The sequence below is a fragment of the Schistocerca nitens genome, chromosome 3 (assembly GCF_023898315.1).
Source record: "Schistocerca nitens isolate TAMUIC-IGC-003100 chromosome 3, iqSchNite1.1, whole genome shotgun sequence".
In the NCBI taxonomy this organism is placed as follows: domain Eukaryota; kingdom Metazoa; phylum Arthropoda; class Insecta; order Orthoptera; family Acrididae; genus Schistocerca; species Schistocerca nitens.
The window spans coordinates 218,774,981-218,792,324 of NC_064616.1; the positions used below are offsets into that span (position 1 = coordinate 218,774,981).

Genomic DNA, 17,344 nt, shown 5'->3' on the forward strand with positions numbered 1-17,344 from the left:
AGCGGGCAAAAAACCGAGACGCTTCAAGAGGTCATAAGGGAGGAAGTGGAACAGACATTGAACCCAATCTCTCGTCCATCATTTCCCTTTAAAACAGTGAAAAAGTCGAGACCCAGGTGGAGTTATGTTCCTACAATGCCGCATGAGGAACATGTTTGGGCACCAAGGAAGACTGACGTCTGGAGGACCCAGGATAAACAACCAGCATGTTTCCACTGTGGACGACCGGGGCATGTGGTGTGCTATTGTCGAGAAAGGTGGAGGATATTTGATGATGCCCACACCAGAAGACAGCAGACCGATCTTAGCTGACGCCAACTCTGGGACGACGAAGATGAACAAGAAGATGTGGGTACAGGACGATGTGGGTCACCATTGCCACAAGCTAGCCGCTGGAGAGGATGCTCCCCAACACGCCGATCAAGGCCTCCATTGCCGTTTAGCAGCTCCAGCCTATCACCTAGCCAACGAAACTTGGAAAACTAAAGGGTGTGACCTTCCTTGGAGGTGAGGCTGCTGAAGAGAAAAATCCCCCGCTATTGATCACTACAAAAATGATAGGAAACTATGTCAATATCTTCATGGATGGCCGACCAGCCCAAGCTCTTGTGGACCTTGGAGCACCATATTCAGTCATTTCGGAGAAGTACCGTCGCCAGTTGCAGAAAACTGTACTCATCAACAACAAAAGATCTCTGCTGAAGGTGGCTAATGGGAAATGTGTAAAACCCATAGGAAGAGGTACCATTCGTGTGGGTATAAGTGGTAAAGCACAGCCCTTAGAATTCATTGTCTTACAAGAGTGTAGTCATGACATGATTCTTGGATGCGACTTTTTGAAAGCTTCTCAGGAAATTATAGATTGTGGTCACTCAAATATTATGCTAGATGAGATGAGATACTGTGGACAGGAAGATGCACATCTGAGTGTGTGGAGATTATGTGTGCTGGATGAATTGATCATTCCTGCAGTCAGTGCTAGAAAGATAACTGTCACGTGTCATGCCATAAATCAACCCATGGATCTTCTAGTGGAATGTAAGAGAAGCACACCACTGAAGAATAACTTGGTCATCCCAGCCTCTGTCATCTCGTTTAAGAATGGATTCAGTGAATTTTGGATAGTTAACTGTCGCCGAGAACCACAGATCCTTCCAAGATGCATGTGCGTAGCGAACGCTGAGCCGTTAATTGAAGAACAGCTGAGTGTCATAGAAACCTTTCATGCTCAGTCTGTGGGTGAAATTAGCACTACCACTACGAGACAAGATCTTCTAGCTCGACTGTCACCAGATCTCACTAAAGAACAACAAAAGAAGATACTTGCCATTCTTCAAGAGTTCTCTGAATGCTTCAGTCCACAGGCGAAGAGCAAATTAGATAAATTGATGGTGAACCACTGGATTAGCACTGGAGACCATCAACCAATTAGCCAGAGAGCATACCGTATGTCAGCAATGGAACGTCGAATAATTCACGATGAGGTAGAAAAAATGATGAAGAATGACATTATTCAGCCTTCGCAGAGCCCATGGTCGTCACCAGTAGTCCTCGTCAGGAAGAAGGATGGTAGTTGGCACTTTTGTGTCGATTACAGGAAGATTAATAAGATAACTAAAAAGGACGTTTACCCTCTTCCATAAATTGATGATACACTAGATTGTCTGAAGGCGGCTAAGTTTTTCTCAACGATGGACATGTACTCGGGATACTGGCAAATCGAAGTAGATGAGGCTGATCATGAGAAAACTGCATTCATCACCCCCGAGGGCCTGTATGAGTTTAAGGTAATGCCGTTTGGTTTCTGTAATGCACCAGCAACTTTTGAACGTGTGATGGATAATCTTCTACTTCACCTGAAGTGGACGATGTGTCTTTGTTATTTATGTGACATTATAGTGTTCTCAGACACATCTGATGAACATATAAAAAGACTGAGGGCCATTCTTAAGTGTCCCCAATAAGGCAGACTGAAACTTAATCCAAGAAAGTGTCTCTTTGGAGCAAAAGGAACGAAAATACTTTGACACCTTGTGTCAACGAAGGTGTGCGGCCAGACCCAAAAAAGGTGAGATCTATAACAGAATTTCCTATTCCTAAAAGTATTAGAGATGTGAAGCTTCCTCGGATTATGTTCTTATTACTGTCGTTTTATCAAAGACTTTTGTATAAAAGCCAGGCCACTCCAAGAGTTGTTAAAAGCTAATGCTAAATTTATCTTGGGTGGTGCTCAACAAGATTCTATTGATGTGCTGTGAAAAGCTCTGACGACTGACCCTGTACTTGGTCTGTATGATGAGAGAGCACCTACAGAACTACACACAGATGCTAGTGGGTATGGTATCGGTGCTACTCTGGTGCAAATTTTGGATGGAAAAGAGAATGTTATAGCCTACACTTCTAGGACACTTACAAAAGCCGAGAGAAACCACTCAACCACAGAAAGAGAATGTCTTGCTGTGATCCGGGCCATGGGCAAATTTCGACAGTATCTCTATGGAAGGCCATTCACAGTTGTTACAGACCAACATTCACTTTGTTGGCTGACACGTCTTAAGGATCCAACAGGGCGACTCGCCAGGTGGGCACTACATCTTCAAGAGCATGACATTACAATAGTGTACAAAAGTGGAAGAAAACACCAAGATGCTGACTGTCTCTCCAGAAACCCTGTGCAAGACCATCAAGGCTTTGATGAAGATAGTGACTGTATCGCTGTACTCCAGGATCTCTCTGCTGAGCAGAAGAAGGACGCCAAGATATCTCAAATTATGCTTGCCTTAGATTGGTCAGAGGATGTGAAAGGACAATTTAAGGTAGTAAATGGATTACTTTGCAGGAAAAACTGATCCATTTGGAAAGAGCTGGCTACCAGTGATCCTAAACACACGCCCTTAGATGTTCTACAGAAATTCCGTGACAACTGAGGCCGTACATTTAGAATTTATTAAGACCTATGATAGAATCCGCAAGAGATTTTTCTGGCCAGGTTTATTTAGGAGTGCCCGTCACTATATGTCGCACTGTAGAGCTTGCCAGAGGAGAAAGGCAGTTCCTCAGAAACCACCTGGCAGACTCAGACCAATTCCACCAGCTGAAACGCATTTCCAGTGTGTTGGGACTGACCTCCTCGGACAATTTCCAACGTCTGCTAGTGGCAATAGATAGATTATTGTTTGCTCTGATTATCTGACACGCTATGCCATTACAGAAGCTGTGAAAACAGCCGAAGCATCCGAGGTAGCCAAATTTATCGTGGAAGACACTGTATTAAAAAATGATGCCCCAAGGCCATTAACTACGGATTGAGGGAAAGTTTTTCCAATCAAATCTTGTGACAGAGGTAAACCTTCGGTGCAACATTACTCATCACATGACTGCCTACCATCCACAAACTAATGGGCTTACTGAATACCTTACTAAGACCTTGGCCAACTTGCTATCAATGTTCGTCAATGTTGAGCAGAGCAACTGGGATGAGGTGTTACCTTTCGTGACTTTGCCTACAAAACTGCCAAACAAGACATCACAGGATTTACGCCATTTTTCCTGGTGCATGGGCATGAGGTGACTACGATGATGGACACTGTGTTTCCGTTACATCCTAATGACATGGACGACGACTACATCGGCCAGGTGTTAACCAAAGCTGAGGAAGCTCGGCAGTTAGCTTGACTCCGCACACTGCAGGCTCAAGAAAACGATCGCCAAAGGTATGACGCGAGCCACTGTCCTGTTGTCTACCAGCCTGGTGACCTCGTCTGGATCTTCACTCCTGTTTGGAAGGTTGGTCTTTCTGAGAAGCTCCTCAAGCGCTACTTTGGACCTTATAAGGTTGTAAGACAGTTGTCTGATGTTACTTATGCAGTTGAAGATTTTGCCCTTGACGTAAGACGCCAAAAAACAGAAACGGTCCACATTCTTCGAATGAAGACCTACAAGGATCCTGCCACCCAGGGTAAATTTGAAGCTCCAGCGACAGGCAACAAGCGGAAAGGTGACTAAGAGGGTAGCGGCAAAAGAAGTTCTAAGAAGATCACAGCCAGGGCGAGCATCAGTCATCGGGAGTCAGAGTATGAAGGACCGGTGACTCGTTCCCAGACTAGGACGACGTAACACCGAGACGCTGTTCTCTTAAGGAGGGAGCAATGTCGCAGAAAAAGCTGAGTAACACCATGGTGTAGTGGTTATGATACTAAACTGTTGCATGAAGGATCGGGAGTTCAAAACTCACCTGGACTGTACAATTTTAATTTCTATATTCGATTCACGTACGTTCTAGAAGTATCCACAAATGTCAAGAATTATTGTACTGAAATGTTCTGTAGCTGTATATATACTGTATGTGTTCTGGCCGGGGGCAGTTCGCTCCGCGGTCTTGTATATGCAAGTGCTGAATAAACCTTCGTTAAGTGAAGTTGGTGTTCATCATTCATCTAATTACACCTTCTTCTATGTGACAATATTATGGTATGTTGATAACTAATCAAACAATTTTTGTGCCATACATGTTTTGCATTTATTCTTTGCAAGGCACCTTCAGTGGTAATTTTCATGGATGTTGATTTACATGTTGTGTTTCTGTTCTTTTGTTATTGCTGTTCTGCTTCTTGTAACTGCTATTTGAAATATTGTTTTCAGACTTCATAGCACTAGGAACTGTACACAAAACAAGTGTTCAGTTCCTAGTGCTGTGAAGTCTGAAAACAAAATTTCAAATGCCAGTTATAAGAAGAACAGGCATAACAATGGAGTAGAAACACAACATGTAAATCAACAGCTTTGAAATCTGCCACTGAAGATGCCTTGCAAAGACTAAAGGCAAAACACACATGGCACAATTTTTTTTATTTGGTTACAATTAAAACAGTCCACAAAGTAAAAAAAATTATCAACATACAATAAAATCAAATGGGAATCCCTGGAGGGAAGTGGACATTCTTTATGGGAGGAACTGTTGTGGAAATTTAGAGAACCGGCATTTGAGGCTGACTGCAGATCAATTCCACTGCCCGCCAAAATACTTTTCATGTAAGGACAAAGAAGATGAGACACATTAGGGCTCATATGGAGGCTTACAGAGAGTTGTTCTTCCCTTGATCTGTTTGTGAGTGGAACATGAAAGGAAATGTCTGGTATTGGTACTTGGTATCCCCTGCCATGCACCATACAATTGATTGTGGAGTATATATGCAAATATCAATTTGGGCAATATTTATCCTAGTCTCTACTTTCATCATCAACGTGCATAAGGACTACATCTGTGGGCGTTGCAGCAATGCGAAACCACCACTGACACCAGTATTGGCTGTAAAACATTTTCACACTCGGAGAGCATTAGGCACTGTGCTCGTAACTTCAGAATTACATTATCCACAAGGAAATTCATGATTTATGGAGCTCTGTCTGCCAGTATAGTCTTGGTGACAAAAATGGATGGGACTAGCAGTGCACTATGTTATCCATCAACCCCCAGTTATCAACTTTGCTTGTTTTCCCAATAAGGTGAATTCCATTTCAGTGAAATGGAACAACTGCAGGTGGAAATGACCCTAGATGCCACAGCGTGATTGAGGCATGTTTATATCATTGGCATTTCCCACTAACACTTAAAATATTGAACAGATTGGTAGGGACTTTGTTAGCGATAGTTGTATCTGGTTCTGCCAAGGATCTTGATAATTCAAAGGTGAATGGCTCTGTCATGAAATACTTCAAGACAGATGGTAGCAAATGGCTGACAATATGAGCAAACAATTCCATCCCATTAGAACATTTATTTATTTTTTACAAATCTCCATCTATTAATGTAAATTATCCTTTGCGGCATGTTCCTTAGATAAGGTCTACTTGGTCTTTAGCCATAATGGGTGCTCCCTCCATTATCAGCAATGTGTGTTAACACAGAAATAGTGATTGGGAATGATCAATTCTAGGAGTGGTGTTCCAAGGGATTTCTCTCAAGGATGATGGTGTCCTTCAATTTGTATCTAATTTTGACAATACTGTGATGGCACACTCCTGAAGCCTTAGTGCCTATCTTGCCAGTTTTTCTAATAGATCATTCACATTTGCCAGGCGGCATAGAAAATGGCGATTCGTTACACTAGTAAAAGATCTGACAAATAAATATGGTAGGGACTTATTGATGAACCTAACCGCAAGGTACTGTTACTTTAATGTAGTGTAACTAACATCATATTCAGACTATTCGATATGTGTAACTAATCATCTTTTCAGCAATTTCCTATGATTACACTAGAATTTCACCAATCTAATAACCCCTGGTAACCCTGTATGGTTTTTTGTCTTTAAGGACAAAAGGGTCATCCAGGTGATATAGGAATGTCATCTATTCTGAATGTCAGCACAGGCTGCCTATCAAGTATTTGAAGGGAGCTATTGTGTTACATAGCCCAAGCAGCATAACTTTCAGTTCATAGAGGCCTAATATGTTATGAAGAAATCTTTTCTAAGTAAGCCTCATCAACTCAATTTGCCAGTAAGCTTTTGTATTAATAGTCAACATATCTTCAGCTCTTTTCAGACAATCCTGAAATTTCAAATGCCATTTTTCTTATTCATAATGATTATGGAAAGGATCAAGGGCTCTGACAACATAATGATGATATCCTGAAATATGATATCCATCTTCTAATTACCCATTTCTCAGCTGGGAACATTCTATCTAAATGGTGACTAATACCTGCTAAAGATAAAATGTTTCACCTTATGTCTTGTAACCACTCCAGATTTTAGGGAAAGTTACCACTGATAGACTAATACACATATCTGCTGTTCCTAAGTCAGGTCAAAACCTATTGGCAGGTGGACAGTTGGTTCTGTAGTGTTAACAAGGGATGATTCTTTATCCATGGCTCTGTCCTTCCCAAACCAATTCAGCAATGTCTATGCACATCCCTCTATTAGTTGTAGTTCTTCACACAAAGTGGTGATTGTTTTCTTTGAGCACTCATGGTCAGCACAGGCTTGTTGAGCTTGATTGTCTGTTTATAACTAACTAGTGCTTCACAGTTTAAACGAGTGTTCTGACTGTCAAGCAGAAGTCATCTTCATGTCAGGATAATTGGTTTCTTGAACACTGAACAGCCCAAGAGAGTACAGGGTGTCCCACTCAAAAAAGGCCCCACAAAAATATTTGACATGGCAACACTGCACTCTGCAACATCATTTGGCACAACAGTGTGCTTCTGCACATCACTGTGGCTGGAGCACGGTGTTCAGGAACACGCACTTCTTGTGAGACAATACTGAGTTACTGGTTCCTTAACACGTCAGGGAATGTTGGTTGAACGGTTTGGTGACAAGCATATACCATCTAAATGCTGCATATAAAGGTTAGTGAACAAAACAGAGAGCAGTGGAATTGTGTTGGACATACATGGTAGGGGATTGCTGCCATTATCGGAAGAAAAAGTGACTGATATGAAACAATTATTGTTGGCCTCGCCTGCAAAGTCTGCTCAACGTTTTTCTCAGTAATGTGGAATGTCACAGAGCGAATGTCAAGAGCTGTGAAGAAACCTGGCATGTACTGACACAGGTTACAGCTGTTCAGGAACTGAATGTCAATGACAAAAAGAAACACATTACTTTTGCCATTGGTTTCAGCAATTTATTGCTCAGAGGCCAGGAATATCGCAGTACACATGGTTCAGTTAGGAAGCATGGTTCCACATAAACTCTCAGAACAGATTTGTGGTGTAATGAAAATCCATAGCACTGGTTGAGCAACTCTTGCATTTACAAAAGACTGACATGTTCTGTGCAATATCACAGCACATATCATCGGACCAATTTCTTTCTCGTCTACTGTGACAAGAACGGTTTACATCAAAATGTTTTGGGAATTTGTGAACCAGTTGGATGATCAAGAGCTTCCCTCATCTGGTACCAACAGGACGGCACTACGTGTCACACGTCTTGAGTGGCCGTGGCTGAAGTTGACTCATTTTTCCCGGGCAGAGTGATTTTGAAAGGACTGTGGCCCCCAAGGTCACCTGATTTAACACCACCTGACTTTTTCCCCTGGGGTGGCCTAAAAGGCAAGGTCTCTGGGAACAAACCACACGAATTGGAAGATTTATGAGAGAACATCATCCATGAAATCTAGGCAGTGACACCAGAGGTTCTGGCAGCCACATTCAAAAATCTTGTGTCGTGTTCAAATATGTTTACAAGCCGAAGGTGGTCACTTCCAGCACCTTTTGCAATTCACCTTTATTTCCCCATGAACAAGGTATGACATGTTCATTTCATTTCATTTCCTGATTTTTATGTAAAGCCTTGAAGTGTAATTTAAGCAAATGTTTGTTTATGGAGTCTCTTTCGTGTGGGACACCCTGTACTTTTAACACCACATGTGTGTAGTCAGTTTGGAGGTTCATTGACCCACAAAATATTATGGCTACTGACAACTGCAGAATTCTCCGGTCCGGTCCTATAACAATATGTGAGCATTTTGGAAGAATGAGGAATCTGAATGGTTATATTTTGTACTTTATGGTAATTTTCACAATATAGGTTTCAGTTGGCTAGTCGCGTATTTTCTAGTCTTCTTCACCTGGTGACGATAGGCACCCTATACCATGGAAAAGGAGCCTCCAAATCAACTATTGTCCAGACCAATTGCTTACTCATGATATTGCTGTAATTTTCTGCCATCATGGCAACTGTTGCCCACTGAAAACTTTTGTCCATTACCAATGCATCCACAGTGGAAACATACTGGTGCAATATTGTCCCACCTATTAATATCAGTTCTTCAGTGTTCAAATTGTAATTGGGCTCAGTTCAGTTGCACATGTATAGGAGAGAAAAGAAAGGGGTGGGGGGGGGGGGGGGGTCACAGCAGATGAAAGGGGGTGGGAGCGAGCAGGAGAAATGTGGGTGGAGAGCAGGAGAAAGGGAAGAGAGAGAATTATATATTTCCAAGTGGAAATACCAACCTTCTTTCATGAGGTATGGAACTCTAACTGCACAGGCCAAAGGACATTATTCATTGCTGCTTATGTGCACCTGTAACTTGGTGCAACAGCTGACAGAGTCATTCAAAATGACACCCCCACTTAAATACACAACGTTCACTGTTGTTGTTGTTTGATGGAGCTCTCCATGCTAGTCTGTCCTGTGCAAGTCTATTAATCTCTGCGTAAGTACCGCAACTTATATCCAACTGAACCTGCTTGCAGTATTCCAAGACTTGGTCTCCCTCCAACCAAACTGAGCTTCCCCAAGGAAAAGGAATGTAGCTGAAGGACTGGTAAGGAAAGGAAAATCTAGATGCTGTACAAGAACTGTACTAGCTGTGTAAAAGTTGGAGACAGGCAGTCTGTTAGTGGAAGTCGAAAGTAAAGTCATTTTATACATTAAATTCAAACAGATAAATTCTTAACAAGTTTTTATTTTTAATCAATGATGTAATCACCCCCTTTAACAGCAACCTTTTGCCATCTAGGGTGCAAACTTTCAATGGTGGATCAATAAAAATCAATAAGTTTTTGAGCAAAATACCTGGAGACGACATTTTAGACATCATCCAAAGTTTCACAGTTTTGCCACTTACACAATGCTGTAGCGATTGAATAAATGGACATCTGATGGCACAATATTGGGTGAGTACAATTAGAGGCAATACCTCCCACCCCAATTCATTAATTTTTTTCCAGGGTTTGTCTTGCGCAGTGCCATCTTGCATTATTGTGGTGCAGAATACTGCCTTTGCTGCTGCCAATTGATGGACACTTTTCAATTAAATATTGACTTAACTGACCCATTAGTTCACAGCAGAGGTCTGCATTCACAGTTTGACCAGATTTCAGTACTTCAAAATGAACGGTCCCACGTATACTTCATCAAACACACAGCAGTGCCTTTCTGAATTTTGGATTATCATAAAGGACACATTTTTCATCTCCAGTGATAAATCAATGAACACTTCTGTATTGTGTTACTGAGGCAATAAGTTGCATGTGGTGGATCGGTTACCTTTGTTTATCTTTAGCAATCTGCGGCAAATATTCTTTGACGGTTGACCAAGGTTGGTTACGAGGGTTTGATCTGTTCCTTGATTGTCTGACACAGATTTGCTTCCATTTCTGCCCTTTGTATGTGGATCTGAACTTGGAAAACCAGATTTTCCATTTATGAATATCTAATCCAATTGGATAAACATCACAATTGCTTTTGGTAGCAACCGTTGTGTTACTAACCTTGTGAAACTCAAAAAGCATACCATGCCAGATGTGCAACTCTTCTGGTACTTGGATGGTCATTTCACCATAAATTAAAAGGAATGTAATTATTTACTAGTAAATAAGTCACTATAACAGTAAAATGTCTCTGGCACAACTCTGAAGTACACAATGAGCTGATAAATGACAAAGGAATACTGACATTTCGCTCTCATACCGACATTTTGCCCTAATACACAGTCTCGGACCAAGAGTGGAGTTCAGCAAGGCAGTGCACTATCTGCACTACTGTTCATCACGGTTATGGACGATAAGAAAAGTTTTCTTGAACTAATTGCAGCTGTCTTTGTTGATAATGTCATGGTCTGGGTTGAAACAGAAGAGTGAGTTCAGACCAGACTCAACATGGGGAATCCCAGTTCAAGGAAAATAACATGCATATACGGAAGAACAAGATAGTCATGATGGCAGTCAACAGAGGTGGGCATCACACAAGTGGAACTAGAAGACCACCAGCTGGAGTGAGTGGGCAGTTTTCTGTATCTCATAATCATTTCCAGGAATAATCTGATTAGACAGATTGCCAAAAGAGTGCAAAAGGGTTCTGAATTCTACCAACAAGTGAGAATCCTTCACATGAGATGGCATGATTCAAGAAAAACAAAATCAGTGATGTTCAGCAACTACTTCACACCAATACTGAACTATTGTGTCAAAGCATACAACCTCACAAATAGAGATCCATCGACACTCCAGGCATCAGAAATGAAAATCCTTAAATCCAGCATCCAGAAGACCAAGATGGATAAGTTAAGAATGAGGTGGTGTGGTAGAAAGCCTGAACAAAATATACCTCTTAGATAGAACCAGCATACCCTAACTTTCAAGAAAATAAGTGGTGGTGATTCAATTAAACTCTGCGCATAGTTCTATCAGGCAGCTTCCTCTTAATCCATATTATCCTATCATTTTTCCTTCTCGCCCTTTTCCTACTACCAAATTTCAGTTACCCTACATAATTAAATTTGTGTCTCCCTTAACTATCTCAATAACTTCCTTTATCTTTTCACACAATAACTTCCTTTATCTTTTCACACGTTCTCTCGATCCATTCATTACCTGCAGAGCTAGAATATACACTTGTATTATTGTGATGTGTATTGACATTGTGTGTGTGTGTGTGTGTGTGTGTGTGTGTGTGTGTGTGTGTGTGTCTTGGCTATAACAACCTTTTCACTATGCTGCTCGTAGTACCTTACCGGCATTTCTTTTTTCTTATTCATTATTAGACCTACTCCTCTATTGCCCCTGTTTGATTTAGTGTTGATGATCTAATACTAACCTGACCTAAAGTCCTGTTCTTCATGCAACTGCTCTTCACATATTCCCAGTGTATCTAACTTCAATCTATGCATTCCCCTTTTTACATTCTGTAACCACCTAATTAATGGATTTAACATTTATCACTCGACCTGTGGAATAACAGTTCTGTTTTTCCTGATGTCTGCTTTTGTGTGTGTGTGTGTGTGTGTGTGTGTGTGTGTGTGTGTGTGTGTGTGTGTGTGCGCGCGCGCGAGCGCGAGCGCGAGTGTATACCTGTCCTTTTTTCCCCCTAAGGTAAGTCTTTCCGCTCCCAGGATTGGAATGACTCCTTACCCTCTCCCTTAAAACCAACATCCTTTCGTCTTTCCCTCTCCTTCCCTCTTTCCTGATGAGGCAACAGTTTGTTGCGAAAGCTTGAATTTTGTGTGTATGTTTGTGTTTGTTTGTGTGTCTATCGACCTGCCAGCGCTTTCGTTTGGTAAGTCACATCATCTTTGTTTTTAGATATATGTTAAATAATTTAGTTATATGTGAATGTGTTGAGGTGAACTTCTTTAGCCAGAAATTTGCTATTTTATCTTTTCCAGGGGCTTTCCAATTGTGAGTAGAATTAATTGCTTGGGTGACTTCATGTTGCAAAATTATCACTTCAGGCATTTGTGGTATCATCTTGTATGTATCTGTTTCTGCTTGTATCCACCGTGCATGCCTGTTATGTTGTACCGGGTTTGACCATATGTTGCCCCAGAAGTGTTCCATGTCTGTTATGTTTGGTGGATTGTCTATTTCAATGTGTGTGTTATCTATTGTCTGGTAAAATTTCTTTTGGTTTGTGTTGAACGTTTGGTTTTGTTTCCTTCAATTTTCACGTTTTTTGTATCTTCTAAGTCGTTTGGCAAATGCTTGTAATTTCTGCTTCTTTTCATCTAATTGCTCTATCGCTTCTTGTTGTGAGATTTTACCTAACCTGTTTCGTTTTCTTTCTGACATTTCATTTCTTATAAATTGTGTTAGCTGTCCGATGTCTTTTCTCAGTTTTTCTATTCTGATCTGTAGCCTGTGTTGCCATGCTGGTTTTGCGGGTTGCTTCTGTGTGTTGGTTGGTTCTGATCTCTGCCTAATGTGTATATTTAGTGTAGTGAGTGCTCCTGTATAAACCAGTAGTTGTAACTCTTCCATAGTTGTGTTTTCATTTATTTTGTTGTGTATGATTGTGTTGATAGTTTTTATTGTTGTTTCGACTTGTGGGTTATTTGGTGGTCTATGCAAGAATGGTCTAATGTCTGTATTTGTGTCTTTGTATTCTATATATGTCAGCTGAAATTTTTCTTCTATATCTAACATGTGTGTTACTTCGAGTTCTATTTGTGCTTGTTCTGGTGGCCGTCTTATTATTATTATTATTCACTGTGAATGGCTGATAGTAAGAGGGACCTACAATATTATTATTATTATTATTATTATTATTAATGTAGTTTCCTCTTGCTATCAGCCATTCACAGTGCCAGCAGAGAAACGCCATGTTGGCTAATGCTATAAAGTCAGATCAGTCAGTCATCCAGATTGTTGGCCCTGGAACTACTGGAAAGGCTAGTGCCACTCTTCAGGAACCATGAGCTAGCCAGCCTCTCCACAGATACCACTCCATTATGGTTGTTTCTGTGGTCTAGCTGTCTGTATCACTGAGGCACACATGCCACCCCATCTCAGCAAGGTTCATGGTACATAGTGGGACATTCACGGTCCAGTCACATTAATGTGACCACCGCCTATGTTTGACACCAATGTGCAATAACCACTCACATACAGCAGGTGGCAGCAATGACAGTGGAGGTTATATAAAGTGTGTCGGGTGACATGGAAAACAGTACAGTCATCACCATAATGTGTGAACGGAACGATTTACCTGACGTCCAAGAGGACATTATCATTGGCTTTTTAGCCAAGAGGTTAAGCATTTCCAAAGTGGCTCAGTTTTTACACTGTTCATATGTTGCCATGGTTAAAGTATAAGATGCACAGCAAAATGACGCTACCTGAAACCAGCATCAAGCCAACTGTGGTGCACCACGGGCCACAAATGAGAGGGGTGAATAATAGCTGTGAAGATGTGTACGGCCGAATAGACATGCAGCTGTTGAGTAACTGACTACCCAGGTGAACATGGGGCTACCAACAGTATCTCCATCTGCAGCTCGTGGTCTAGTGGCTAGTGTTGCTGCCTCTGGATCATGGGGTCCCATGATCGATTCCCAGCCGGGTTGGGTATTTTCTCTGCCCAGGACTGGGTGTTTGTGTCATCATCATCATCATCATCATCATCATCATCATCATCTGTGACAGTGGCCTGACTGGACTGTGTAAAAAAAATTGGACTCTGAAAAAATTGGGACTTTGTACGGGCGCTGATGACCGCACAGGTGAGCACCCCATAAACCAATCATCATCATCATCATCATCATCATCATCATCATCATCATCATCATCATCATCATCATCATCATCAGTATCAGTATCTACCCAAAGACTCTTCAGAGAATGTTGCTGCATATGGGGCTTCGCAGAAGGCACCTAGTAGAGGCATCCGTGCTGACTGCTATTCATCAGCAATGAATGCTGGAATTCACATGTCAATACTGCAACTGTAAGTCCACTGAGTGGCAACAGGTGGCTTTTTCAGATGAATCACGTTTTATGCTTCATTGGAAATATGGCCGCTGGTGCATACGGCATGAAACGCCTGGAAACAAAGACTCTGCAACAATTGCCGGAAGGGTCCAGGTCGGAGGGCATTCTCTAGTTGACCACCTCATTCTGGACGGCACAATGGATTGAGACAAGTATGCATCTATTCTTGGGGACCATGTCCACCCCTTCCCAAGACACTATTTCATTCTAGTGATGATCTATATTCTTTGTCACCTCTGACAGAATGAAAATGACATCGATGAACTTCAAAGTTTTTATTTCTCCCCTCTGACTATTTTTCTTGGCAAATTTCTCCTCAGTTCCCTTTAATGTTTGCTTAATGTACATACTGAACGAAACGGCAAATAGGCTACAGCCTTGTCTCAGTCTCATCTGAATTACTGCTTTCCATTCATCCTTCGCCTCTTATAACTACAGAATGGTTCCAGTACAAATTTTAGGCAACTTTTCGGTCTCTATGTGTTATTTATTCTACAGTCACAATTTCAAAGTGTGTATTCCACACAATATTTTCAAATGCTGACCCTAAATCTTCCAACTTCTGTCAACTGAAACCATCTCTCCTGTGTTGTCGGAGGATTTCTACTAGGTCTTGTCTTTTTATCTCTTTGGTGCCCTGTTGTCTTCACTATTTCATCTCGCAAAGCTATCCATTCCTCTCCAATTGTATTCCTATCTCTAATTTCACTCAATTAACACCTTATGCTCTTGTTGGAACTCTAAACAACAGTTTTTTTCCTTCAATTCATTCATGTCCCATCTCCTTAACTTCCTATCTTTCTGTAGCTTCTTCAGTTTTAATCTGCAATTAAAATCCATTATTATGGTTGGACTCCACATCTCTTCCTGGAAACATTTTACTACTAATAAAATGGTTTTTCAATCTCTGCCTTATCATTATAGATGTGAAACGTTCTGGAGTTTTTAGTTTTCTGCCATTTATACATCCTTCGTTCTTGATTCCAGTGTTTGTAATGATTAAATTGTGCTCTGGGCAAAAATTTACCAAGTGCCTTCCTCTTTCATTCGTTTCTCCCAGTCCACGTTCTTTAACAATTGCAATCTCTTCACTATCTAGGGAACCTGTAGACATGCAAATGTATACTACCATGGTAGGAGCTGGCTTTGTGTCTATTTTGGCAACACTGTTCATTGATCACTTGCATTCGTATTTTCCTATTCATCATTACAGCTACACCAGCATTACACATACTTTAACTCTGGAAAATTTTCCCAAGAGGACAACAACAACAACATCAAGGGGTAATTACACTCAATTCAACTTATTGCTGTTTCTTGCGCTATACCAAATCGACACATATATTTTGCACATTTCACATATACAGGGTGATTCAAAAAGAATACCACAACTTTAAAAATGTGTATTTAATGAAAGAAACATAATATACCCTTCTGTTATACATCATTACAAAGAGTATTTAAAAAGGTTTTTTTTTTTTCACTCAAAAACAAGTTCAGAGATGTTCAATATGGCCCCCTCCAGACACTCGAGCACTATCAACCCGATACTCCAACTCGTTCCACACTCTCTGTAGCATATCAGGCGTAACAGTTTGGATAGCTGCTGTTATTTCTCGTTTCAAATCATCAATGGTGGCTGGGAGACGTGGCCGAAACACCATATCCTTAACATACCCCCATAAGAAAAAATCGCAGGGGGTAAGATCAGGGCTTCTTGGAGGCCAGTGATGAAGTGCTCTGTCACGGGCTGCCTGGCGGCCGATCCATCGCCTCGGGTAGTTGACGTTCAGGTAGTTACGGACAGATAAGTGCCAATGTGGTGGCGCTCCATCCTGCTGAAATATGAATTGTTGTGCTTCTTGTTCGAGCTGAGGGAACAGCCAATTCTCTAACATCTCCAGATACTGTAGTCCAGTTACAGTAGCACCTTCGAAGAAAAAGGGACCAAAAACTTTATTGGCTGAAATGGCACAGAAAATGTTCACCTTAGGCGAGTCACGTTCATACTGAGTTGTTTCCCGCGGATTCTCAGTGCCCCATATACAGACATTGTGACGGTTGACTTTCCCGTTAGTGTGGAAAGTTGCTTCATCACTAAACACAATCTTTGAAACGAAAGATTCATATGTTTCCATTTGAGCAAGGATAAAATCACAGAAATCGATTCTTTTAATCTTATCAGCTGCAGACAGTGCTTGAACCAATTTCAGACGATAAGGTTTCATAACTAACCTTTTTCGTAGGACTCTCCATACAGTTGATTGTGGAATTTGCAGCTCTCTGCTAGCTCTGCGAGTCGATTTTCCTAGGCTGCGAACAAATGCTTGCTGGATGCGTGCTACATTTTCATCACTCGTTCTCGGCCGTCCAGAACTTTTCCCTTTGCACAAACACCCATTCTCTGTAAACTGTTTATACCAACGTTTAATACACCACCTATCAGGAGGTTTAACACCATACTTCGTTCGAAATGCACGCTGAACAACTGTCGTCGATTCACTTCTGCCGTACTCAATAACACAAAAAGCTTTCTGTTGAGCGGTCGCCATCTTAGCATCAACTGACGCTGACGCCTAGTCAACAGCGCCTCAAGTGAACAAATGTACAACTAAATGAAACTTTATAGCTCCCTTAATTCGCCGACAGATAGTGCTTAGCTCTGCCTTTTGTCGTTGCAGAGTTTTAAATTCCTAAAGTTGTGGTATTCTTTTTGAATCACCCTGTATTCTAAGTCAAACCAAGTTTCAGCAACAGGAGCAACATACATCAATTCCCATGACCATAAAGCCACCATGTGATGCTTGCCTGGAGCAAGCACAATGTGGTACTAATTCTAACAGCCTTAAGAATATTTTAAATTAAAAAGATTACCATAAATGAATGTCAATCCTGTATCTTTCAGTGTGCTACCTTCTACTTCTGTAACTACTTGTAAGAACAAAGAACTTATGTTTCGAAACTTATTTTATGTACAAGACAATCAAAATTTAATTTTTAAAGTAGATTAGTTGCCTTGTCATCTAACATTAGTTTCACCACTCATCATAAACTGATATTATATTTTTGTAAATTTAAACATTCATAGCCTCTTTTTTTGATGATTGATAAGAGAAAAC

At 41.1% G+C, this 17,344-nt stretch overlaps 1 protein-coding gene across 3 annotated transcripts in view; it reads right to left on the reverse strand.

Moving 5' to 3' along the window:
- Positions 1–17,344, reverse strand: part of LOC126248173 (AP-3 complex subunit delta-1) — a 507,526-nt gene that overhangs the window by 257,500 nt on the left and 232,682 nt on the right. The window lies entirely within an intron of this gene.